The 26,228-nt window shown below is 45.9% G+C and overlaps 8 non-coding genes and 4 pseudogenes across 8 annotated transcripts; all 12 read left to right on the top strand.

Annotated features, from left to right (window-relative positions):
• Positions 1-101: 101 nt before the first annotated feature.
• LOC140548500 (U5 spliceosomal RNA) lies at positions 102-216 on the top strand. The gene has a single exon (XR_011978706.1). It is a non-coding gene; the product is annotated as a U5 spliceosomal RNA (small nuclear RNA).
• A 5,882-nt stretch (positions 217-6,098) lies between these two features.
• LOC140548467 (U2 spliceosomal RNA) lies at positions 6,099-6,274 on the top strand (annotated as a pseudogene).
• A 398-nt stretch (positions 6,275-6,672) lies between these two features.
• On the top strand, positions 6,673-6,787 carry LOC140548498 (U5 spliceosomal RNA). The gene has a single exon (XR_011978704.1). It is a non-coding gene; the product is annotated as a U5 spliceosomal RNA (small nuclear RNA).
• A 5,889-nt stretch (positions 6,788-12,676) lies between these two features.
• LOC140548468 (U2 spliceosomal RNA) lies at positions 12,677-12,852 on the top strand (annotated as a pseudogene).
• Positions 12,853-13,281: 429 nt separating this feature from the next.
• Positions 13,282-13,396, top strand: LOC140548496 (U5 spliceosomal RNA). Its single transcript, XR_011978703.1, has one exon. It is a non-coding gene; the product is annotated as a U5 spliceosomal RNA (small nuclear RNA).
• Positions 13,397-13,610: 214 nt separating this feature from the next.
• Positions 13,611-13,801, top strand: LOC140548303 (U2 spliceosomal RNA). Its single transcript, XR_011978561.1, has one exon. It is a non-coding gene; the product is annotated as a U2 spliceosomal RNA (small nuclear RNA).
• Positions 13,802-14,209: 408 nt separating this feature from the next.
• LOC140548495 (U5 spliceosomal RNA) lies at positions 14,210-14,324 on the top strand. Its single transcript, XR_011978702.1, has one exon. It is a non-coding gene; the product is annotated as a U5 spliceosomal RNA (small nuclear RNA).
• A 214-nt stretch (positions 14,325-14,538) lies between these two features.
• Positions 14,539-14,749, top strand: LOC140548481 (U2 spliceosomal RNA; annotated as a pseudogene).
• A 5,503-nt stretch (positions 14,750-20,252) lies between these two features.
• On the top strand, positions 20,253-20,429 carry LOC140548448 (U2 spliceosomal RNA; annotated as a pseudogene).
• A 414-nt stretch (positions 20,430-20,843) lies between these two features.
• LOC140548494 (U5 spliceosomal RNA) lies at positions 20,844-20,958 on the top strand. Its single transcript, XR_011978701.1, has one exon. It is a non-coding gene; the product is annotated as a U5 spliceosomal RNA (small nuclear RNA).
• Positions 20,959-21,172: 214 nt separating this feature from the next.
• Positions 21,173-21,363, top strand: LOC140548726 (U2 spliceosomal RNA). The gene has a single exon (XR_011978921.1). It is a non-coding gene; the product is annotated as a U2 spliceosomal RNA (small nuclear RNA).
• Positions 21,364-21,760: 397 nt separating this feature from the next.
• LOC140548493 (U5 spliceosomal RNA) lies at positions 21,761-21,875 on the top strand. Its single transcript, XR_011978700.1, has one exon. It is a non-coding gene; the product is annotated as a U5 spliceosomal RNA (small nuclear RNA).
• The last annotated feature ends 4,353 nt before the right edge of the window (positions 21,876-26,228 follow it).

Raw genomic sequence — 26,228 nt, 5'->3', positions numbered from 1 at the left:
AGAAACAAGGAGGAGTTTGCTTCGCCTCTCAATCATCCCTGCCCTCCTCTAGCAACCTTGGCCCTCGGTGGGCGTCGAGAGGTCGGGGTGCTGTCAGGTATAGCTCGGGTTTCTCTTCATTCACGTATAAATCTTTCGCCTTTTACTAAAGATTTCCGTGGAGGGGAACGTTGACGAGTTTTGCCTATTTTTTGAAGGCTCCGCCTTGGCGGAGCTGCTTTTTCTCTCCAAGTTTGAAAGACAGATTCGTGCCTTCGGTCACTCGCTGGAGCTTGTGCAGGTGGGTGTGGTTAATTGAATTGTATTTATTTGTTGTTCTTTCTTTCTTTCTTTGCCTTTTTTCTTTTTCGTTTTTCTTGCAAAGTAGTCACCGTGTAGTAGCTAGTTACTAACCAAGGGGCGGTCCCGCACGGGGTGGCCTGTTCGGGTTATCGCTTCTCGGCCTTTTGGCTAAGACAGCGGTCGACTCTTTTGCGTCCCGAGATCCTGGCCTTTGTGACCTTGATCTTTAACGCAGAAGAGGAGATTGTACGGATCCCTGTTCTTGGTGGGTGAGTCCTGGACGGTAGACTCTGTCTTTCTGGTTCTGGGGCTCATTTTCAAGTTTCTAAGGTAAGTACAATCTTTTTTTCTCTTTTGCTGGTTTTAGTGGTTTTATCTATTTATTTGTATTTATTGTTTTAAGGGTTTTATCGGCCACCAGGTGCCTCCAAGCATGTCGGCTGTTCGTGCCGGCATGCGGAGGCACCATAGTGTGCGCCTTTTATTTCGAGAGATAGATGGAAAGCTCCTGGGGATGTCTCGTTTGGACTTCTCCAGGAAGCTTGTCCAGAAAACTCTAAATTTTAAACCGACTGATCTGAACTGCCTGATGACTCTGCCTGGTAACAAGGGTTTTGACGTTAGCTTCTGCTCGGCTTCCCTTTTGAAAGATTTCTGGACTCGGATTGAAACTGTTAAGGACCAGTTCTCCATGTTCAAGGTGGAGAAACTTTCTGACAATTCCCACAAGGTGGTGATTGTCAGAATGTTTAATGAAACCGTGACTGGAGAAGACATTGTGACATGGCTGGCTAGATTCTGCACCGTTAAAAGCCCACCTGTTAAGGTATTGGACGAGGACGGCATTTGGAACTGCTCGTGGCGAGTTCCCATTAAACAATGGGAAGACCCGAGCAGTTACCTAGGCTTGAGACAAATACCGTCTATGATAGTGTTGGGTGAAAATCGCGGTTACATCTATTATCAAGGGATGCCCAAACTGTGTCGCAAGTGCGGCAAGTTTGGACATCTTGCCGAAGCGTGCCAGGAAATCGTGTGTGGGAAGTGTAGAGAAATTGGGCACACTTTCGAGGAGTGTCCCAATGGCAGACGGTGTAATCTTTGTGGAGAATCTTCCCATCTCTACAGAGATTGCCCCAAATCTTTTGCCAACAAGCTGAAGGCAAGCAAAATGGCCGCCAGGCAGCATGGTGAGGGGGAGAAAGAGAAGGAGAAGAAAATGGAGGAGGAGGGGGCGGTCCCTGGGGTTTTGGCGGGAGATTTGAATCCCCAGCCAGCCCCAGGGATTGGCCAAGAAACAGGGGGCGGAGCTAACGTCCAGACAGAGTCTGAGCAGGAACTGGAGGCCACCCCCTCCAAGCTGGTTCAGGAACAGGTTGGGCAGCAGCAGCAAGAGGAGGAAGAAAGCACTTCCTCCCTGATCACGGTGCCGGAGGTGAGTGTGGCCTCCAGTGGGAGTGGGTCTGACGGCTCGCTCCCCAATGCTCAAGTGGGCAAAAGGCCCGCGGGGTCTCCTCTGCCAGAACTGGCAGAGAAGAAACAGAAGGCAACACAGGATCCAGGCAGTTCCTCCTCGGAAGGTCTGGATCGCCTGTGGCCTGATGAGTCCCCTAATGAGGTGTCTTTTCTTCATTTTCAGTTAAAGACATCTACGCCCAGGACTCTACAAGAGCTTCGCTCTGTAGGCCTGGAGGCTGGAGACACCGGCCAACCTCCTAACCCCAGAACAGTGGGGATAAAAGAGGAGCAGGTGTCACAAGAAATTATGTGATTTTTAAAATGCCTTTTTAATCTTTTATTTGTGTAGTCTTTTTGTTTTATTTTCATGGTCTTTTAATTACATACCTGTCTTTTAAAACCTACACTGCTCATGGCTCTCACTATTTCAACTATTAATGTTAGGAGTGTGAGAGCCTCCACTAGAGCAGAGAGTGTCTTGTCCCTTTTAAAAGATGTAAAGTCAGATGTGTTTTTACTACAAGAGTGTGCTTTACCGTTCCTGAAGACATACAGAGATTGGGAGCAGCGCTGGGCTGCCGGTCCCTCTCTCTGGAGCGGTTCACACTACAACAGAGCCGACGGTGTTGCAATTTTAATAAAAAACCCTCACATCCTGGTGAAGGGCAGCACTGTGGTGAGGGATGGACGGGCTCTTTTAGTAAATTTGACTTTTTTAGGAAGGGATTTTAACATTCTTAACGTGTATGGTTTTAACGACAAAAATGACAGGTTTAAACTTTTAGAAGACCTGCAGCCCCACATGCTGGGGAGGGTGCCGTTAGTGGTGGGAGGGGATTTTAATTGTGTTTTATCAAGAAAAGATAGAAAAAGAGTAGGGGATGATTTTAAATTAGACAAAACATCAGTTTTATTGCAGGGTTTAGTTAAGGATTTTAAGTTAGTCGACTGCTACAGGAAAATGCATCCAGAGGAGGAGGGCTTCACCTGGTTCAGTGGTGATTGCGCCCGAGCCTCCCGCATCGACTACATTTTTACAAGAGACTGCCCGCCAACTGATGCTACATTGACCCCCCTCTGTTTTTCTGATCACCTCCTGCTATCATGCACCCTGTCTCTCCCCACCGGTGTGACTGTAGGGGGAGGGCTGTGGAGACTGAACTGCTCCCTGTTACAAGATGAAGGAATAGTTAAGAGCTACAGGGAGCAGTACAGCCTCTGGCAGACCCTCCAAGACTGTTTTGACTCACGAGCACAGTGGTGGGAAATGGTAAAACAAAGGACAAAGACTTTTTTTAAAAAGATAGGAAGATTAAAAAAGTATAAAGAGAGACGACGCATGATGGGGCTGCAAAAAAGACTACAAAGATATTTTAACCTTTTAAACCAAGGCATTGATTTTAGTGAAGAAATAAAAGATCTTAAAAGGGAAATGTCGGTTTTAAATGAAATAAAAAGTAAAGGAATAATTTTAAGAAGTAAAGAACAAGAAGTTGAGGAAGGAGAAAAATGCACACGCTACTTTTTTAAGAAAATTTTATCTAGGGGGGGAGGGATTACAAAAATTACAAAAGATGGGAGGGAACAAATAAATACAGAGGGGATTTTAAAAGAAGTTGAATGTTTTTATCAAGAACTTTATGAAGAGAAAAGTGTGCAAAATAAAACGATGGAAGAGGTTTTAAATTTTCTAGAAAAACAAATAGAAAGTCAGGATGTTTTAACAAGAAATTTTACAGGAGAGGAAATTTTAAAATGTCTTAAAGGTTTTAAAAAGTGTAAGACTCCGGGAGAGGATGGACTCCCCGTGGAATTTTATTTGACCTTTTGGGACATTTTATCAACGGACATTCTGACTGTTTTTAATGAATTCGAAACTTTTGACCGACTTCCAGACAGTTTTAGGTCAGGGATAGTTACTTTACTTTTCAAAAAAGGAGACAAGACCGACTTAAAAAACTGGAGACCAATAACCCTTTTAAATGTTGATTGTAAACTTCTTAGTAAACTTTTATCTAGACGCATGTCGACTGTTTTAGAGGACGTGATCCACCCGGATCAAGCCTGCGCCGTGCCAGGAAGGAGGATCACCGACAGCCTAGTGTTGGTCAGAGACGCCATCTGTTTTGCGAGAGACAGAAACATTCGGCTCATAGTCCTAAATTTAGACTTTGAAAAAGCCTTCGATCGGGTCTCGCACCAGTACCTGCTCCAGGTACTGCAAAAAATGGGTTTCCCCGGGAGGTTTTTAAAGTGGGTGGGTCTGCTTTACACAGACATAAGCAGTCAAATCTTGGTAAACGGGCACCTCACAAAGGCGATCAGAGTTCGCTCTGGCGTCCGCCAAGGGTGTTCGTTATCCCCGCTCCTGTACGTTGCGTGCATTGAGCCACTGGCGCAGATCTTGAGAAAGGACAAATGGATCAAAGGACTGGACTTGCCAGGCGGACTGACGGCGACCTGTACTTTGTATATGGACGACGTCACGCTTTTATGTTCCGACGTTTTATCGGTCCAAAGAGCACTGGACTTGACTGACTGGTATGGAAGGGCCTCGGGCGCTAAGCTCAATAGGAACAAGTCCGAGGCCCAGCTCTTTGGACCTTGGGGAAACATAGGCGCCGACTTGGATCTGGATTTTAAAGACAAAGATATAAAAATTTTAGGTATTAAATTTGACAAAGAGGGTGGCGGACGGGGCAACTGGACTGACACGTTAGGGAAAGTCAGGCAACGGTTGGGCTTTTGGGGACTAAGACAGCTGACGATAGAGGGCAAGGTTTTAATTATCAAAGCGGTGATTTTACCCTTGCTTTTACTGTTGTGTTCTGTTTTTAGTCCCCCTAGGTTTTTTCTTTTAGGATTGGAGAGAGCGGTGTTTTATTTCCTGTGGGGGTCCAAGTGGGAGAGGCTGAGGAGGGCGGTGGTGAAGAAGAGGAAGGAGAATGGAGGAAAAGGGCTCCCAGACCCCCACCTGTTTTTAGGAAGCAAGTTCGCTGCTTTACACATAAAGTATGCGACGAACCCCTCCAGAGACAACAAGACCGCCGCAATGGCAAAGTTCTGGATGGGGTCGTACTTGCGAAGCATAAAGATTTTACAACTCGATTTAAGAACACCCGTCTCTTTTAATCTTTCTAAAGAATATGATTTTATTAGGAAGTTTTTAAGAAAATATGATTTGGAAAAGGAAGATTTTACTGTTTTAACTAACGCAAAATCTCTTGTCTCTCTTGTGCAGGACCGGGAAGAGGTGAGCCCAGTTCCAGGCCTCACACTAAGTGAGGCCAAGGCAGTTTGGAGGAACGCAGCCCACCCCGCTCTCCAGAACAAGCACAAAGACCTGTCGTGGATGGCGGCCCATGAGATCCTCCCGGTCAGGGCCGTGATGCACTCTCGGGGAATGGCGTCCAACCCCACGTGCCCACGGCCTGGGTGTGGCGAACCAGAGACCGTGAGGCACGTGCTCTGGGAGTGCAGCGTGGCGAGGGACCTGTGGGCCATAACCGGCCCCCTGCAATGCCCGAGCCTGCCAGCAGGGGAGGTCCAGCCGTCAGTTTACCGGCTAGCGGTAAACGGGGTGGGCCAGGGCATAGACAGACTACCAGCTGCAGAGTTTACAGCGCTCTGGCTCACCCTTAACGGCGTGAAGGCCGCCCTATGGACCTCCCGCAACCTGCTGGTGGGGAAGCGAGTGACGGTGCCCCTGCACGCTCTTTCTGCGCTGGTTACATCATCGCTGCAGGGGACACCGCACGCCGACATTCGGAGGAGGGGGCCGGGGTCACACGCAGGGGGGTCCAGACCACCACGGTCGCTGGCTCCCGTAGATGCACCCGGCAAGACCGCAACCATGAAAGGAGCAGCGGGCACAGGGGAGGATCTCCGCTGAGCCCGGACACTGAAGCATCGCGACTTCTGGGGAGCGAGGTGGTGCCAGCTTGATAGTGGCTCACCCCGGTCCTGCACAAAGAGACTGTTTTAGCAAAGATTTTTAAACTGAACTGATTTTACTGAATGAATATTTATTTGTTTGTTTATTTATTTATCTATTGATTATTTATTGTCTTATTTATTCCATTTATTTATTGAAACTTGTATAAGCTTTTATTGTAATTGTATTTCACTTTTTAAAGAAAACCAAACTGGACTTTTACACACACACACACACGAAAAGCTTTTATTGAATGTTTTTACTGATCTTTGCTCTTAACTGACTTTTATGTGTAAAAAATGATTTTATGTGTGTATTGGTTTTATGAAATTATTTATTAAGATGAAATATGATTGTAAAAAGAAAAGCTTTTGAAAAATGTTGTAAAATGAATGAAATGGAAATTATTTGAAATTGTGACAATAAAACTTTTTTCGAAAGAAAAAATCTGTTCTTATCAGTTTAATATCTGATACGTCCTCTATATGAGGACTATATATTAAATTGATTTTTGGAACAGGGGGCTGGAAGAGGAGCTTGCTCCTTCCGCTCCACGCATCGACCTGGTATTGCAGTACCTCCAGGAACGGTGCACCTCCTTCAAACAGTAAAAAGAAAGCTGAAGTAATGTGACCGAGTCTGTGGGGGAGGTGTTCTTTTCGAGTGCTTTTGGTTTTCCCTCCGTTTTTGTTCTTTTTTTTTTTTTTTTTTTTTTCTTTCTCTCTCTCTCTCTCTCTCTCTCTCTCTCTCTCCTTCTTCTTCTTCTTCTTCGGACTTTGTCTGTGTCTGTGGAGATGAGCATCTACAACTGACGCATGCCTGTTGCCTTGTGTTTCTTATTTCAGGTTAAAGTCAGCACGTGGCCAGCTTAATTTGAGGAGGAGCTGACAGGACAGGAGAAACAAGGAGGAGTTTGCTTCGCCTCTCAATCATCCCTGCCCTCCTCTAGCAACCTTGGCCCTCGGTGGGCGTCGAGAGGTCGGGGTGCTGTCAGGTATAGCTCGGGTTTCTCTTCATTCACGTATAAATCTTTCGCCTTTTACTAAAGATTTCCGTGGAGGGGAACGTTGACGAGTTTTGCCTATTTTTTGAAGGCTCCGCCTTGGCGGAGCTGCTTTTTCTCTCCAAGTTTGAAAGACAGATTCGTGCCTTCGGTCACTCGCTGGAGCTTGTGCAGGTGGGTGTGGTTAATTGAATTGTATTTATTTGTTGTTCTTTCTTTCTTTCTTTGCCTTTTTTCTTTTTCGTTTTTCTTGCAAAGTAGTCACCGTGTAGTAGCTAGTTACTAACCAAGGGGCGGTCCCGCACGGGGTGGCCTGTTCGGGTTATCGCTTCTCGGCCTTTTGGCTAAGACAGCGGTCGACTCTCTCGCGTCCTGAGATCTTGGTCTTTGTGACCCTGGTTCTTAACGCTAGAGAGTAGATTGTATGGATCCCGGGTTTTGTCGCATGAGTCTTGGACCGTAGACTCTGTCTGTCTCGCTTTGGGACTCATTCTTCAACTTCTAAGGTAAGTACAATCTCTTTTTTCCTTTTTGCTTTTTTTAGTGGTTTTATTTATTTATTTGTATTTATTGTTTTAAGAGTTTTATCGGCCACCCGGTGCCTCCAAGCATGTCGGCTGTACGTGCCGGCATGCGGAGGCACCACAGTGTGCGCCTTTTATTCAGAGAAGTTGAGGGGAAGCTCCTGGAGATGTCTAGGTTGGACTTCTCCAGGAAGCTAATCCAAAAGACCCTCAACTTCTCGCCCAAAGACCTGAACTGCTTAATGACTCTGCCCGGAAATAAAGGATTTGACGTTAGCTTTTGCTCGGCTTCCCTCTTGAAAGATTTTTGGACTAGGCTTGAGACTGTTAAAGACCAGTTCTCCATGTTTAAAGTTGAGAAACTTTCTGACAATTCTCACAAGGTGGTGATTGTCAGAATGTTCAATGAAACTGTGACTGGAGAGGACATTGTTACATGGCTGGCCAGATTTTGCACCGTGAAAAGCCCCCCTATTAAGGTTTTGGACGAGGACGGCATTTGGAACTGCTCGTGGCGAATTCCCATTAAACAATGGGAAGACCCGAGCAGCTACCTAGGCCTGAGACAGATACCGTCTATGATAGTGTTGGGAGAAAATCGCGGCTACATTTATTACCAAGGAATGCCCAAACTCTGTCGCAAGTGCGGCAAGTTTGGGCATCTAGCTGAAGCGTGCCAGGAAATCGTGTGTGGGAAGTGTAGAGAAATTGGGCACACTTTTGAGGAGTGTACCAATGGCAGACGGTGCAATCTTTGTGGAGAATCTTCCCATCTCTACAGAGATTGCCCCAAATCTTTTGCCAACAAGCTAAAAGCTAACAAAATGGCTGCCAGGCAGCATGGTGAGGGGGAGAAGGAGAAGGAGAAGGAGAAAGTAGGGGAGGAGGAGGGGGCGGTCCCTGGGGTTTTGGCGGGAGATTCAAATCTTCAGCCAGCCCCAGGGATTGGCCAAGAATCAGAGGGCGGAGCTAACATCCGGGCAGAGTCAGAGCAGGAACTGGAGGCCACCCCCTCCCAATTAGCACAGGAAAAGGAAATGGTTGGGCAGCAGCAGCTAGAGGAGGAAGAAAGCACTTCCTCCTTGATCACGGTGCCGGAGGTGAGTGTGGCCTCCAGTGGGAGTGGGTCTGATGGCTCGCTCCCCAATGCTCAAGTGGGCAAAAGGCCCGCGGGGTCTCCTCTGCCAGAACTGGCAGAGAAGAAACAGAGGGCAACACAGGATCCAGACAGTTCCTCCTCGGAAGGTCTGGATCGGCTGTGGCCCGATGAATCCCCCAATGAGGTGTCTTTTCTTCATTTTAAGCTAAAGACATCCACACCCAGGACTCTACAAGAGCTTCGCTCTGTAGGCCTGGAGGCTGGAGACACCGGCCAACCTCCTAACCCCAGATCAGTGGGGGTAAAAGAGGAGCAGGTGTCACAAGAAATTATGTGATTTTTAAAATGCCTTTTTAATCTTTTATTTATGTAGTCTTTTTGTTTTATCTTCATGGTCTTTTAATTATATACCTGTCTTTTAAAACCTATACTGCTCATGGCTCTCACTATTTCAACTATCAATGTTAGGAGTGTGAGAGCCTCCACTAGAGCAGAGAGTGTCTTGTCCCTTTTAAAAGATATAAAGTCAGATGTGTTTTTACTTCAAGAGTGTGCTTTACCGTTCCTGAAGACGTACAGAGATTGGGAGCAGCGCTGGGCTGCCGGTCCCTCTCTCTGGAGCGGTTCACACTACAACAGAGCCGACGGTGTTGCTATTTTAATAAAGAACCCTCACATCTTGGTGAAGGGCAGCACTGTGGTGAGGGATGGACGGGCTCTTTTAGTAAATTTGACTTTTTTAGGAAGGGATTTTAACATTCTTAACGTGTACGGTTTTAACGACAAAAATGACAGGTATAAACTTTTAGAAGACCTGCAGCCCCACATGCTGGGGAGGGTGCCATTAGTAGTGGGAGGGGATTTTAATTGCGTTTTATCAAGAAAAGATAGGAAAAGAGTAGGGGATGATTTTAAACTAGACAAGACATCAGTTTTATTGCAGGGTTTAGTTAAGGATTTTAAGCTAGTCGACTGTTATAGAAAAATGCATCCAGAGGAGGAGGGCTTCACCTGGTTCAGTGGTGATTGCGCCCGAGCCTCCCGCATCGACTACATTTTCACAAGAGACTGCCCGCCGACTGATGCTACATTGACCCCCCTCTGTTTTTCTGATCACCTCATGCTATTGTGCACCCTGTCTCTCCCCACCGGTGTGACTGTAGGGGGAGGGCTGTGGAGACTGAACTGCTCCCTGTTACAAGAGGAAGAAATAGTTAAGAGCTACAGGGAGCAGTACAGTCTCTGGCAGACCCTCCAAGACTGTTTTGATTCACGGGCACAGTGGTGGGAAATGGTAAAACAAAGGACAAAGACGTTTTTTAAAAAGATAGGAAGATTAAAAAAGAATAAAGAGAGACGACGCATGATGGGGCTGCAAAAAAGACTACAACGATATTTTAACCTTTTAAATAAAGGCATTGATTTTAGTGAAGAAATAAAGGATCTTAAAAGGGAAATGTCGGTTTTAAATGAAATAAAAAGTAAAGGAACAATTTTAAGAAGTAAAGAAAAAGAGGTCGAAGAAGGTGAGAAATGCACACGCTACTTTTTTAAGAAAATTTTATCTAGGGGGGGAGGGATTACAAAAATTACAAAAGATGGGAGGGAACAAATAAATACAGAGGGGATTTTAAAAGAAGTTGAATGTTTTTATCAAGAACTTTATGAAGAGAAAAGTGTGCAAAATAAAACGATGGAAGAGGTTTTAAATTTTCTAGAAAAACAAATAGAAAGTCAGGATGTTTTAACAAGAAATTTTACAGGAGAGGAAATTTTAAAATGTCTTAAAGGTTTTAAAAAGTGTAAGACTCCGGGAGAGGATGGACTCCCCGTGGAATTTTATTTGACCTTTTGGGACATTTTATCAACGGACATTCTGACTGTTTTTAATGAATTCGAAACTTTTGACCGACTTCCAGACAGTTTTAGGTCAGGGATAGTTACTTTACTTTTCAAAAAAGGAGACAAGACCGACTTAAAAAACTGGAGACCAATAACCCTTTTAAATGTTGATTGTAAACTTTTTAGTAAACTTTTATCTAGACGCATGTCGACTGTTTTAGAGGACGTGATCCACCCGGATCAAGCCTGCGCCGTGCCAGGAAGGAGGATCACCGACAGCCTAGTGTTGGTCAGAGACGCCATCTGTTTTGCGAGAGACAGAAACATTCGGCTCATAGTCCTAAATTTAGACTTTGAAAAAGCCTTCGATCGGGTCTCGCACCAGTACCTGCTCCAGGTACTGCAAAAAATGGGTTTCCCCGGGAGGTTTTTAAAGTGGGTGGGTCTGCTTTACACAGATATAAGCAGTCAAATCTTGGTAAACGGGCACCTCACAAAGGCGATCAGAGTTCGCTCTGGCGTCCGCCAAGGGTGTTCGTTATCCCCGCTCCTGTACGTTGCGTGCATTGAGCCACTGGCGCAGATCTTGAGAAAGGACAAATGGATCAAAGGACTGGACTTGCCAGGCGGACTGACGGCGACCTGTACTTTGTATATGGACGACGTCACGCTTTTATGTTCCGACGTTTTATCGGTCCAAAGAGCACTGGACTTGACTGACTGGTATGGAAGGGCCTCGGGCGCTAAGCTCAATAGGAGCAAGTCCGAGGCCCAGCTCTTTGGACCTTGGGGAAACATAGGCGCTGACCTGGATTTGGATTTTAAAGAAAAAGATATAAAAATTTTAGGAATTAAATTTGACGAAGAGGGTGGCGGACGGGGCAACTGGACTGACTCTCTAGGGAAAGTCAGGCAACGGTTGGGTTTCTGGGGACTAAGACAGCTGACGATAGAGGGCAAGGTTTTAATAATCAAAGCTGTTATTTTACCTTTGCTTTTACTGTTGTGTTCTGTTTTTAGTCCCCCAAAGTTTTTTCTTTTAGGATTGGAGAGAGCTGTGTTTTATTTCCTGTGGGGTTCCAAGTGGGAGAGGCTGAGGAGGGCGGTGATGAAGAAGAGAAAGGAGAATGGAGGAAAAGGGCTCCCAGACCCCCACCTGTTTTTAGGAAGCAAGTTCGCTGCTTTACACATAAAGTATGCGACGAACCCCTCCAGAGACAACAAGACCGCCGCTATGGCAAAGTTCTGGATGGGGTCGTACTTGCGTAGCTTAAAGATTTTACAATTGGATTTAAGAACACCAGTCTCTTTTAATCTTTCTAAAGAATATGATTTTATTAGAAAGTTTTTAAGAAAATATGATTTAGAGAAAGAAGATTTTACTGTTTTAACTAACGCGAAATCTCTTGTCTCTCTTGTGCAGGACCGGGAAGAGGTGAGCCCAGTTCCAGGCCTCACACTAAGTGAGGCCAAGGCAGTTTGGAGGAACGCAGCCCACCCCGCTCTCCAGAACAAGCACAAAGACCTGTCGTGGATGGCGGCCCATGAGATCCTCCCGGTCAGGGCCGTGATGCACTCCCGGGGAATGGCATCCAACCCCACGTGCCCACGGCCGGGGTGTGGCGAACCAGAGACCGTGAGGCACGTGCTCTGGGAGTGCAGTGTGGCGAGGGACCTGTGGGCCATAACCGGTCCCCTGCAATGCCCGAGCCTGCCAGCAGGGGAGGTCCAGCCGTCTGTTTACCGGCTAGCGGTAAACGGGGTGGGCCAGGGCATAGACCGACTACCAGCTGCAGAATTCACGGCGCTCTGGCTCACCCTTAACGGCGTGAAGGCCGCCCTGTGGACCTCCCGCAACCTGCTGGTGGGGAAGCGAGTGACGGTGCCCCTGCACGCTCTATCTGCGCTGGTCACATCATCGCTGCAGGGGACACCGCACGCCGACATTCGGAGGAGGGGACCGGGGTCACACGCAGGGGGGTCCAGACCACCACGGTCACTGGCTCCCGTAGATGCACCCGGCAAGACCGCAACCAAGAAAGGAGCAGCGGGCACAGGGGAGGATCTCCGCTGAGCCCCGACACTGAAGAATCGCGACTTCTGGGGAGCGAGGTGGTGCCAGCTTGATAGTGGCTCACCCCGGTCCTGCACAAAGAGACTGTTTTAGTAAAGACTTTTAAACTGAACTGATTTTACTGAATGAATATTTATTTGTTTATTTATTTATTTATTGAATATTTATTGTCTTATTTATTCCATTTATTTATTGAAACTTGTATAAGCTTTTATTGTAATTGTATTTCACTTTTTAAAGAAAACCTAACTGGACTTTTACACACACACACACACGAAAGCTTTTATGGAATGTTTTTACTGATCTCTGCTCTTAACTGACTTTTATGTGTAAAAATGATCTTATGTGTGTATTGGTTTTATAAAATGATTTATTAAGATGAAATATGATTGTAAAAAGAAAAAGCTTTTAAAAATGTTGTGAAATGAATGAAATGGAAATGTACTGAAATTGTGACAATAAAACTTTTTTCGAAAGAAAAAATCTGTTCTTATCAGTTTAATATCTGATACGTCCTCTATATGAGGACTATATATTAAATTGATTTTTGGAACAGGGGGCTGGAAGAGGAGCTTGCTCCTTCCGCTCCACGCATCGACCTGGTATTGCAGTACCTCCAGGAACGGTGCACCTCCTTCAAACAGTAAAAAGAAAGCTGAAGTAATGTGACCGAGTCTGTGGGGGAGGTGTTCTTTTCGAGTGCTTTTGGTTTTCCCTCCGTTTTTGTTCTTTTTTTTTTTTTTTTTTTTTTTTTTTTTTTTTTTTTTTTTTTTTCTTTCTCTCTCTCTCTCTCTCTCTCTCTCTCTCTCTCTCTCTCTCCTTCTTCTTCTTCTTCTTCGGACTTTGTCTGTGTCTGTGGAGATGAGCATCTACAACTGACGCATGCCTGTTGCCTTGTGTTTCTTATTTCAGGTTAAAGTCAGCACGTGGCCAGCTTAATTTGAGGAGGAGCTGACAGGACAGGAGAAACAAGGAGGAGTTTGCTTCGCCTCTCAATCATCCCTGCCCTCCTCTAGCAACCTTGGCCCTCGGTGGGCGTCGAGAGGTCGGGGTGCTGTCAGGTATAGCTCGGGTTTCTCTTCATTCACGTATAAATCTTTCGCCTTTTACTAAAGATTTCCGTGGAGGGGAACGTTGACGAGTTTTGCCTATTTTTTGAAGGCTCCGCCTTGGCGGAGCTGCTTTTTCTCTCCAAGTTTGAAAGACAGATTCGTGCCTTCGGTCACTCGCTGGAGCTTGTGCAGGTGGGTGTGGTTAATTGAATTGTATTTATTTGTTGTTCTTTCTTTCTTTCTTTGCCTTTTTTCTTTTTCGTTTTTCTTGCAAAGTAGTCACCGTGTAGTAGCTAGTTACTAACCAAGGGGCGGTCCCGCACGGGGTGGCCTGTTCGGGTTATCGCTTCTCGGCCTTTTGGCTAAGATCAAGTGTAGTATCTGTTCTTATCAGTTTAATATCTGATACGTCCTCTATATGAGGACTATATATTAAATTGATTTTTGGAACAGGGGGCTGGAAGAGGAGCTTGCTCCTTCCGCTCCACGCATCGACCTGGTATTGCAGTACCTCCAGGAACGGTGCACCTCCTTCAAACAGTAAAAAGAAAGCTGAAGTAATGTGACCGAGTCTGTGGGGGAGGTGTTCTTTTCGAGTGCTTTTGGTTTTCCCTCCGTTTTTGTTCTTTTTTTTTTTTTTTTTTTTTTTTTTTTTTTTCTTTCTCTCTCTCTCTCTCTCTCTCTCTCTCTCTCTCCTTCTTCTTCTTCTTCTTCGGACTTTGTCTGTGTCTGTGGAGGTGAGCATCTACAACTGACGCATGCCTGTTGCCTTGTGTTTCTTATTTCAGGTTAAAGTCAGCACGTGGCCAGCTTAATTTGAGGAGGAGCTGACAGGACAGGAGAAACAAGGAGGAGTTTGCTTCGCCTCTCAATCATCCCTGCCCTCCTCTAGCAACCTTGGCCCTCGGTGGGCGTCGAGAGGTCGGGGTGCTGTCAGGTATAGCTCGGGTTTCTCTTCATTCACGTATAAATCTTTCGCCTTTTACTAAAGATTTCCGTGGAGGGGAACGTTGACGAGTTTTGCCTATTTTTTGAAGGCTCCGCCTTGGCGGAGCTGCTTTTTCTCTCCAAGTTTGAAAGACAGATTCGTGCCTTCGGTCACTCGCTGGAGCTTGTGCAGGTGGGTGTGGTTAATTGAATTGTATTTATTTGTTGTTCTTTCTTTCTTTCTTTGCCTTTTTTCTTTTTCGTTTTTCTTGCAAAGTAGTCACCGTGTAGTAGCTAGTTACTAACCAAGGGGCGGTCCCGCACGGGGTGGCCTGTTCGGGTTATCGCTTCTCGGCCTTTTGGCTAAGATCAAGTGTAGTATCTGTTCTTATCAGATCGCTTCTCGGCCTTTTGGCTAAGACAGCGGTCGACTCTTTTGCGTCCCGAGATCCTGGCCTTTGTGACCTTGATCTTTAGCGCAGGAGAGGAGATTGTACGGATCCCTGGCTTAGGTGGGTGAGTCTTGGACGGTAGACTCTGTCTTTCTGGTTCTGGGGCTCATTATCAAGCTGCAAGGTAAGTGCAATCTTTTATTTTTTCTTTGCTGGTTTTAGTGTTTTTACCTATTTATTTGTATTTATTGTTTTAAGAGTTTTATCGGCCACCAGGTGCCTCCAAGCATGTCGGCTGTTCGTGCCGGCATGCGGAGGCACCATAGCGTGCGCCTTTTATTTAGAGAGGAGAATGGAAGGCTCCTGGGGATGTCTCGGCTGGACTTCTCCAGGAAGCTTATCCAAAATACCCTCAATTTTAAACCGACGGAACTGAACTGCCTAATGACTCTGCCTGGTAACAAGGGATTTGACGTTAGCTTCTGCTCGGCTTCCCTGCTTAAAGATTTTTGGACTCGGCTTGAAAATGTTAAGGACCAGTTCTCCATGTTCAAGGTGGAGAAACTTTCTGACAATTCTCACAAGGTGGTGATTGTCAGAATGTTCAATGAAACTGTGACTGGAGAGGATATCGTTACATGGCTGGCGAGATTTTGCACGGTGAAAAGCCCACCTGTTAAGGTTTTGGATGAGGACGGCATTTGGAACTGCTCGTGGCGAATTCCCATTAAACAATGGGAAGACCCGAGCAGTTACCTTGGCCTGAGACAAATACCGTCTATGATAGTGTTGGGAGAAAACCGAGGCTACATTTACTATCAAGGAATGCCCAAACTGTGTCGCAAGTGCGGCAAGTTTGGGCATCTAGCCGAAGCGTGTCAGGAAATCGTGTGTGGGAAGTGTCGAGAAATTGGGCACACTTTTGAGGAGTGTACCAATGGCAGACGGTGCAATCTTTGTGGAGAATCTTCCCATCTCTACAGAGATTGCCCCAAATCTTTTGCCAACAAGTTAAAAGCTAGCAAAATGGCTGCCAGGCAGCATGGCCAGGAGGTGAAGGAGAAGGAGAAAGAAGGGGAGGAGGAGGGGGCGGTCCCTGGGGTTTTGGCGGGAGATTTGAATCCCCAGCCTGCCCCAGGGATTGGCCATGAAAAAGAGGGCGGAGCTAACAACCAGGCAGAGTCTGAGCAGGAACTGGAGGCCACCCCCTCCAAGCAAGTACAGGAACAAGTTGTGCAGCAGCAGCAAGAGGAGGAAGAAAGCACTTCCTCCCTAATTACGGTGCCGGAGGTGAGTGTGGCCTCCAGTGGGAGTGGGTCTGATGGCTCGCTCCCCAATGCTCAAGTGGGCAAAAGGCCCGCGGGGTCTCCTCTGCCAGAACTGGCAGAGAAGAAACAGAAGGCAACACAGGATCCAGGCAGTTCCTCCTCGGAAGGTCTGGATCGTCTGTGGCCTGATGAATCCCCCAATGAGGTGTCTTTCTTACACTTTCAGTTAAAGACATCTACGCCCAGGACTCTACAAGAGCTTCGCTCTGTAGGCCTGGAGGCTGGAGACACCGGCCAACCTCCTAACCCCAGAACAGTGGGGGTAAAAGAGGAGCAGGTGTCACAAGAAATATTGTGATTTTTAAAATGCCTTTTTAATCTTTTATTTGTGTAGTCTTTTTGTTTTATTTTCATGGTCTTTTAATTATATACCTGTCTTTTAAAACCTACACTGCTCATGGCTCTCACTATTTCAACTATTAATGTTAGGAGTGTGAGAGCCTCCACTAGAGCAGAGAGTGTCTTGTCCCTTTTAAAAGATATAAAGTCAGATGTGTTTTTACTACAAGAGTGTGCTTTACCGTTCCTGAAGACGTACAGAGATTGGGAGCAGCGCTGGGCTGCCGGTCCCTCTCTCTGGAGCGGTTCACACTACAACAGAGCCGACGGTGTTGCAATTTTAATAAAGAACCCTCACATCCTGGTGAAGGGCAGCACTGTGGTGAGGGATGGACGGGCTCTTTTAGTAAATTTGACTTTTTTAGGAAGGGATTTTAACATTCTTAATGTGTATGGTTTTAATGATAAAAACGATAGGTATAAACTTTTAGAAGACCTGCAGCCCCACATGCTGGGGAGGGCACCTTTAGTAGTGGGAGGGGATTTTAATTGTGTTTTATCAAGAAAGGATAGGAAAAGAGTAGGGGAGGATTTTAAGTTAGACAAGACGTCAGTTTTATTGCAGGGCTTAGTTAAAGATTTTAAATTAGTCGACTGCTTTAAAAAAATGCATCCAGAGGAGGAGGGCTTCACCTGGTTCAGTGGTGACTGCGCCCGAGCCTCCCGCATCGACTATATTTTTACAAGAGACTGCCCGCCAACTGATGCAACATTGACCCCCCTCTGTTTTTCAGATCACCTCATGCTATCGTGCACCCTGTCTCTCCCCACCGGTGTGACTGTAGGTGGAGGGCTGTGGAGACTGAACTGCTCCCTGTTACAAGATGAAGAAATAGTTAAGAGCTACAGGGAGCAGTACAGTCTCTGGCAGACCCTCCAAGACTGTTTTGATTCACGGGCACAGTGGTGGGAAATGGTAAAACAAAGGACGAAAACATTTTTTAAAAAGATAGGGAAAGAAAAAAAGAATAAAGAGAGACGACGCATGATGGGGCTGCAAAAAAGACTACAAAGATATTTTAACCTTTTAAACCAAGGCATTGATTTTAGTGAAGAAATAAAAGAAGTAAAAAGGGAAATGTCGGTTTTAAACGAAATAAAAAGTAAAGGAACAATTTTAAGAAGTAAAGAAAAAGAGGTCGAAGAAGGTGAGAAATGCACACGATACTTTTTTAAGAAAATTTTATCTAGGGGGGGAGGGATCACAAAAATAACAAAAGAGGGGAGGGAAGAAATAAAGACAGAGGGGATTTTAAAAGAAATTGAATGTTTTTACGAAGATCTTTATAATGAAAAACGTGTGCAAAATAAAACGATGGAAGAGGTTTTAAACTTTTTAGAAAAACAAATAAAGTGTCAGGATGTTTTAACAGGAAATTTTACAGGTGAGGAAACTTTAAAATGTCTTAAAGGTTTTAAAAAGGGTAAGACTTCGGGAGAGGATGGACTCCCCGTGGAATTTTATTTGACCTTTTGGGACATTTTATCAACGGACATCCTGACTGTTTTTAATGAATTTGAAAAGTTTGACCGACTTCCAGACAGTTTTAGAGTAGGGATAGTCACTTTACTTTTTAAGAAAGGCGACAAGACCGACCTAAAAAACTGGAGACCGATTACCCTTTTAAATTTTGATTGTAAACTTTTTAGTAAACTTTTATCTAGACGTATGTCGACTGTTTTAGAGGACGTGATCCACCCGGATCAAGCCTGCGCCGTGCCAGGAAGGAGGATCACCGACAGCCTAGTGTTGGTCAGAGACGCCATCTGTTTTGCGAGAGACAGAAACATTCGGCTCATAGTCCTAAATTTAGACTTTGAAAAAGCCTTCGATCGGGTCTCGCACCAGTACCTGCTCCAGGTACTGCAAAAAATGGGTTTCCCTGGGAGGTTTTTAAAGTGGGTGGGCCTGCTTTACACAGATATAAGCAGTCGAATTCTGGTAAACGGGCACCTCACAAAGGCGATCAGAGTTCGCTCTGGCGTCCGCCAAGGGTGTTCGTTATCTCCGCTCCTGTACGTTGCATGCATTGAGCCACTGGCGCAGATCTTGAGAAAGGACAAATGGATCAAAGGACTGGACTTGCCAGGCGGACTGACGGCGACCTGTACTTTGTACATGGACGACGTTACGCTTTTATGTTCCGACGTTTTATCGGTCCAAAGAGCACTGGACTTGACTGACTGGTATGGAAGGGCCTCGGGCGCTAAGCTCAATAGGAGCAAGTCCGAGGCCCAGCTCTTTGGACCCTGGGGAAACATAGGCGCCGACTTGGATTTGGATTTTAAAGACAAAGATATCAAAATTTTAGGAATCAAATTTGACGAAGAGGGTGGCGGACGGGGAAACTGGACTGACGCGTTAGGGAAAGTCAGGCAACGTTTGGGTTTCTGGGGACTAAGACAGCTGACGATAGAGGGCAAGGTTTTAATAATCAAAGCTGTTATTTTACCTTTGCTTTTACTGTTGTGTTCTGTTTTTAGTCCCCCAAAGTTTTTTCTTTTAGGATTGGAGAGAGCTGTGTTTTATTTCCTGTGGGGGTCCAAGTGGGAGAGGCTGAGGAGGGCGGTGATGAAGAAGAGAAAGGAGAATGGAGGAAAAGGGCTCCCAGACCCCCACCTGTTTTTAGGAAGCAAGTTCGCTGCTTTACACATAAAGTATGCGACGAATCCCTCCAGAGACAACAAGACCGCCGCTATGGCAAAGTTCTGGATGGGGTCGTACTTGCGTAGCTTAAAGATTTTACAATTGGATTTAAGAACACCAGTCTCTTTTAATCTTTCTAAAGAATATGATTTTATTAGAAAGTTTTTAAGAAAATATGATTTAGAGAAAGAAGATTTTACTGTTTTAACTAACGCGAAATCTCTTGTCTCTTTTGTGCAGGACCGGGAAGAGGTGAGCCCAGTTCCAGGCCTCACACTAAGTGAGGCCAAGGCAGTTTGGAGGAACGCAGCCCACCCCGCTCTCCAGAACAAGCACAAAGACCTGTCGTGGATGGCGGCCCATGAGATCCTCCCGGTCAGGGCCGTGATGCACTCCCGGGGAATGGCATCCAACCCCACGTGCCCACGGCCGGGGTGTGGCGAACCAGAGACCGTGAGGCACGTGCTCTGGGAGTGCAGTGTGGCGAGGGACCTGTGGGCCATAACCGGTCCCCTGCAATGCCCGAGCCTGCCAGCAGGGGAGGTCCAGCCGTCTGTTTACCGGCTAGCGGTAAACGGGGTGGGCCAGGGCATAGACCGACTACCAGCTGCAGAATTCACAGCGCTCTGGCTCACCCTTAACGGCGTGAAGGCCGCCCTGTGGACCTCCCGCAACCTGCTGGTGGGGAAGCGAGTGACGGTGCCCCTGCACGCTCTATCTGCGCTGGTCACATCATCGCTGCAGGGGACACCGCACGCCGACATTCGGAGGAGGGGACCGGGGTCACACGCAGGGGGGTCCAGACCACCACGGTCACTGGCTCCCGTAGATGCACCCGGCAAGACCGCAACCAAGAAAGGAGCAGCGGGCACAGGGGAGGATCTCCGCTGAGCCCCGACACTGAAGAATCGCGACTTCTGGGGAGCGAGGTGGTGCCAGCTTGATAGTGGCTCACCCCGGTCCTGCACAAAGAGACTGTTTTAGTAAAGACTTTTAAACTGAACTGATTTTACTGAATGAATATTTATTTGTTTATTTATTTATTTATTGATTATTTATTGTCTTATTTATTCCATTGATTTATTGAATCTTGTGCAAGCTTTTTAATAGTAGTTCATCTTTTAAGGAAAACCACACTGGACTTTTACACACACACTCACACATGAAAGATTTTATCGAATGTTTTTTACTGTTCTTCTATTTTAACGTACTTTTATGTGTAAAAAACGATTTTATGTGTGTACTGGTTTTATGAAATTATTTATTAAGATGAAACATGATTGTAAAAAGAAAAAGCTTTTAAAAATGTTGTGAAATGAATGAAATGGAAATGTACTGAAATTGTGACAATAAAACTTTTTTCGAAAGAAAAAAATCTGTTCTTATCAGTTTAATATCTGATACGTCCTCTATATGAGGACTATATATTAAATTGATTTTTGGAACAGGGGGCTGGAAGAGGAGCTTGCTCCTTCCGCTCCACGCATCGACCTGGTATTGCAGTACCTCCAGGAACGGTGCACCTCCTTCAAACAGTAAAAAGAAAGCTGAAGTAATGTGACCGAGTCTGTGGGGGAGGTGTTCTTTTCGAGTGCTTTTGGTTTTCCCTCCGTTTTTGTTCTTTTTTTTTTTTTTTTTTTTTTTTTTCTTTCTCTCTCTCTCTCTCTCTCTCTCTCTCTCTCTCTCTCTCTCTCTCCTTCTTCTTCTTCTTCTTCGGACTTTGTCTGTGTCTGTGGAGATGAGCATCTACAACTGACGCATGCCTGTTGCCTTGTGTTTCTTATTTCAGGTTAAAGTCAGCACGTGGCCAGCTTAATTTGAGGAGGAGCTGACAGGACAGGAGAAACAAGGAGGAGTTTGCTTCGCCTCTCAATCATCCCTGCCCTCCTCTAGCAACCTTGGCCCTCGGTGGGCGTCGAGAGGTCGGGGTGCTGTCAGGTATAGCTCGGGTTTCTCTTCATTCACGTATAAATCTTTCGCCTTTTACTAAAGATTTCCGTGGAGGGGAACGTTGACGAGTTTTGCCTATTTTTTGAAGGCTCCGCCTTGGCGGAGCTGCTTTTTCTCTCCAAGTTTGAAAGACAGATTCGTGCCTTCGGTCACTCGCTGGAGCTTGTGCAGGTGGGTGTGGTTAATTGAATTGTATTTATTTGTTGTTCTTTCTTTCTTTCTTTGCCTTTTTTCTTTTTCGTTTTTCTTGCAAAGTAGTCACCGTGTAGTAGCTAGTTACTAACCAAGGGGCGGTCCCGCACGGGGTGGCCTGTTCGGGTTATCGCTTCTCGGCCTTTTGGCTAAGATCAAGTGTAGTATCTGTTCTTATCAGTTTAATATCTGATACGTCCTCTATATGAGGACTATATATTAAATTGATTTTTGGAACAGGGGGCTGGAAGAGGAGCTTGCTCCTTCCGCTCCACGCATCGACCTGGTATTGCAGTACCTCCAGGAACGGTGCACCTCCTTCAAACAGTAAAAAGAAAGCTGAAGTAATGTGACCGAGTCTGTGGGGAAGGTGTTCTTTTCGAGTGCTTTTGGTTTTCCCTCCGTTTTTGTTCTTTTTTTTTTTTTTTTTTTTTCTTTCTCTCTCTCTCTCTCTCTCTCTCTCTCTCTCTCCTTCTTCTTCTTCTTCTTCGGACTTTGTCTGTGTCTGTGGAGATGAGCATCTACAACTGACGCATGCCTGTTGCCTTGTGTTTCTTATTTCAGGTTAAAGTCAGCACGTGGCCAGCTTAATTTGAGGAGGAGCTGACAGGACAGGAGAAACAAGGAGGAGTTTGCTTCGCCTCTCAATCATCCCTGCCCTCCTCTAGCAACCTTGGCCCTCGGTGGGCGTCGAGAGGTCGGGGTGCTGTCAGGTATAGCTCGGGTTTCTCTTCATTCACGTATAAATCTTTCGCCTTTTACTAAAGATTTCCGTGGAGGGGAACGTTGACGAGTTTTGCCTATTTTTTGAAGGCTCCGCCTTGGCGGAGCTGCTTTTTCTCTCCAAGTTTGAAAGACAGATTCGTGCCTTCGGTCACTCGCTGGAGCTTGTGCAGGTGGGTGTGGTTAATTGAATTGTATTTATTTGTTGTTCTTTCTTTCTTTCTTTGCCTTTTTTCTTTTTCGTTTTTCTTGCAAAGTAGTCACCGTGTAGTAGCTAGTTACTAACCAAGGGGCGGTCCCGCACGGGGTGGCCTGTTCGGGTTATCGCTTCTCGGCCTTTTGGCTAAGACAGCGGTCGACTCTTTTGCGTCCCGAGATCCTGGCCTTTGTGACCTTGATCTTTAACGCAGAAGAGGAGATTGTACGGATCCCTGTTCTTGGTGGGTGAGTCTTGGACGGTAGACTCTGTCTTTCTGGTTCTGGGGCTCATTTTCAAGTTTCCAAAGGTAAGTACAATCTTTTTTTTCTCTTTTGCTGGTTTTAGTGGTTTTATCTATTTATTTGTATTTATTGTTTTAAGGGTTTTATCGGCCACCAGGTGCCTCCAAGCATGTCGGCTGTTCGTGCCGGCATGCGGAGGCACCATAGTGTGCGCCTTTTATTTCGAGAGGTAGATGGAAAGCTCCTGGGGATGTCTCGTTTGGACTTCTCCAGGAAGCTTGTCCAGAAAACTCTAAATTTTAAACCGACTGATCTGAACTGCCTGATGACTCTGCCTGGTAACAAGGGTTTTGACGTTAGCTTCTGCTCGGCTTCCCTTTTGAAAGATTTCTGGACTCGGATTGAAACTGTTAAAGACCAGTTCTCCATGTTCAAGGTGGAGAAACTTTCTGACAATTCCCACAAGGTGGTGATTGTCAGAATGTTTAATGAAACCGTGACTGGAGAAGACATTGTGACATGGCTGGCTAGATTCTGCACCGTTAAAAGCCCACCTGTTAAGGTTTTGGACGAGGACGGCATTTGGAACTGCTCGTGGCGAGTTCCCATTAAACAATGGGAAGACCCGAGCAGTTACCTAGGCCTGAGACAAATACCGTCTATGATAGTGTTGGGTGAAAATCGCGGTTACATCTATTATCAAGGGATGCCCAAACTGTGTCGCAAGTGCGGCAAGTTTGGACATCTTGCCGAAGCGTGCCAAGAAATTGTGTGTGGGAAGTGTAGAGAAATTGGGCACACTTTCGAGGAGTGTCCCAATGGCAGACGGTGTAATCTTTGTGGAGAATCTTCCCATCTCTACAGAGATTGCCCCAAATCTTTTGCCAACAAGCTGAAGGCAAGCAAAATGGCCGCCAGGCAGCATGGTGAGGGGGAGAAAGAGAAGGAGAAGAAAATGGAGGAGGAGGGGGCGGTCCCTGGGGTTTTGGCGGGAGATTTGAATCCCCAGCCAGCCGCAGGGATTGGCCAAGAAACAGGGGGCGGAGCTAACGTCCAGACAGAGTCTGAGCAGGAACTGGAGGCCACCCCCTCCAAGCTGGTTCAGGAACAGGTTGGGCAGCAGCAGCAAGAGGAGGAAGAAAGCACTTCCTCCCTGATCACGGTGCCGGAGGTGAGTGTGGCCTCCAGTGGGAGTGGGTCTGACGGCTCGCTCCCCAATGCTCAAGTGGGCAAAAGGCCCGCGGGGTCTCCTCTGCCAGAACTGGCAGAGAAGAAACAGAAGGCAACACAGGATCCAGGCAGCTCCTCCTCGGAAGGTCTGGATCGCCTGTGGCCTGATGAGTCCCCTAATGAGGTGTCTTTTCTTCATTTTCAGTTAAAGACATCCACACCCAGGACTCTACAAGAGCTTCGCTCTGTAGGCCTGGAGGCTGGAGACACCGGCCAACCTCCTAACCCCAGAACAGTGGGGGTAAAAGAGGAGCAGGTGTCACAGGAAATTATGTGATTTTTAAAATGCCTTTTTAATCTTTTATTTATGTAGTCTTTTGTTTTATTTTCATGGTCTTTTAATTATATACCTGTCTTTTAAAACCTACACTGCTCATGGCTCTCACTATTTCAACTATCAATGTTAGGAGTGTGAGAGCCTCCACTAGAGCAGAGAGTGTCTTGTCCCTTTTTAAAGATATAAAGTCAGATGTGTTTTTACTACAAGAGTGTGCTTTACCGTTCCTGAAGACGTACAGAGATTGGGAGCAGCGCTGGGCTGCCGGTCCCTCTCTCTGGAGCGGGTCACACTACAATAGAGCCGACGGTGTTGCTATTTTAATAAAGAACCCTCACATCTTGGTGAAGGGCAGCACTGTGGTGAGGGATGGACGGGCTCTTTTAGTAAATGTGACTTTTTTAGGAAGGGATTTTAACATTCTTAACGTGTATGGTTTTAACGATAAAAATGATAGGTATAAACTTTTAGAAGACCTGCAGCCCCACATGCTAGGGAGGGTACCTTTAGTAGTGGGAGGGGATTTTAATTGTGTTTTATCAAGAAAGGATAGGAAAAGAGTAGGGGACGATTTTAAATTAGACAAGACATCAGTTTTATTGCAGGGCTTAGTTAAAGATTTTAAATTAGTCGACTGCTTTAAAAAAATGCATCCAGAGGAGGAGGGCTTCACCTGGTTCAGTGGTGACTGCGCCCGAGCCTCCCGCATCGACTACATTTTTACAAGAGACTGCCCGCCAACTGATGCTACATTGACCCCCCTCTGTTTCTCTGATCACCTCCTGCTATCATGCACCCTGTCTCTCCCCACCGGTGTGACTGTAGGGGGAGGGCTGTGGAGACTGAACTGCTCCCTGTTACAAGATGAAGAAATAGTTAAGAGCTACAGGGAGCAGTACAGTCTCTGGCAGACCCTCCAAGACTGTTTTGACTCACGGGCACAGTGGTGGGAAATGGTTAAACAAAGGACGAAGACTTTTTTTAAAAAGATAGGAAGATTAAAAAAGAATAAAGAGAGACGACGCATGATGGGGCTGCAAAAAAGACTACAAAGATATTTTAACCTTTTAAATAAAGGCATTGATTTTAGTGAAGAAATAAAAGAAGTTAAAAGGGAAATGTCGGTTTTAAACGAAATAAAAAGTAAAGGAACAATTTTAAGAAGTAAAGAAAAAGAAGTGGAGGAAGGAGAAAAATGCACACGCTATTTTTTTAAGAAAATTTTATCTAGGGGGGGAGGGATTACAAAAATAACAAAAGATGGGAGGGAACAAATAAACACAGAGGGGATTTTAAAAGAAGTTGAATGTTTTTATCAAGAACTTTATGAAGAGAAAAGTGTGCAAACCAAAACTATGGAAGAGGTCTTAAACTTTTTAGAAAAACAAATAACTAGTCAGAATGTTTTAACAGGAAATTTTACAGGAGAGGAAATTTTAAAATGTCTTAAAGGTTTTAAAAAGTATAAGACTCCGGGAGAGGATGGACTCCCCGTGGAATTTTATTTGACCTTTTGGGACATTTTAGCAACGGACATTCTGACTGTTTTTAATGAATTCGAAACTTTTGACCGACTTCCAGACAGTTTTAGAGTAGGGATAGTCACTTTACTTTTTAAGAAAGGCGACAAGACCGACCTTAAAAACTGGAGACCGATTACCCTTTTAAATTGTGATTGTAAACTTTTTAGTAAACTTTTATCTAGACGGATGTCGACGGTTTTAGAGGACGTGATCCACCCGGATCAAGCCTGCGCCGTGCCAGGAAGGAGGATCACCGACAGCCTAGTGTTGGTCAGAGACGCCATCTGTTTTGCGAGAGACAGAAACATTCGGCTCATAGTTCTAAATTTAGACTTTGAAAAAGCCTTCGATCGGGTCTCGCACCAGTACCTGCTCCAGGTACTGCAAAAAATGGGTTTTCCCGGGAGGTTTTTAAAGTGGGTGGGTCTGCTTTACACAGATATAAGCAGCCAAATTCTGGTAAACGGGCACCTCACAAAGGCGATCAGAGTTCGCTCTGGCGTCCGCCAAGGGTGTTCGTTATCCCCACTCCTGTACGTTGCGTGCATTGAGCCACTGGCGCAGATCTTGAGAAAGGACAAATGGATCAAAGGACTGGACTTGCCAGGCGGACTGACGGCGACCTGTACTTTGTACATGGACGACGTTACGCTTTTATGTTCCGACGTTTTATCGGTCCAAAGAGCATTGGACTTGACTGACTGGTATGGAAGGGCCTCGGGCGCTAAGCTCAATAGGAGCAAGTCCGAGGCCCAGCTCTTTGGACCTTGGGGAAACATAGGCGCTGACCTGGATTTGGATTTTAAAGATAAAGATATTAAAATTTTAGGTATAAAATTTGACGAAGAGGGTGGCGGACGGGGCAACTGGACTGACGCGCTAGGGAAAGTCAGGCAACGGTTGGGTTTCTGGGGACTAAGACAGCTGACGATAGAGGGCAAGGTTTTAATCATCAAAGCGGTGATTTTACCTTTGCTTTTACTGTTGTGTT

The sequence above is a fragment of the Salminus brasiliensis genome, chromosome 25, assembly GCF_030463535.1.
Source record: "Salminus brasiliensis chromosome 25, fSalBra1.hap2, whole genome shotgun sequence".
Classification (NCBI taxonomy): domain Eukaryota; kingdom Metazoa; phylum Chordata; class Actinopteri; order Characiformes; family Bryconidae; genus Salminus; species Salminus brasiliensis.
This window is presented reverse-complemented; position numbering and strand designations above follow the sequence as displayed.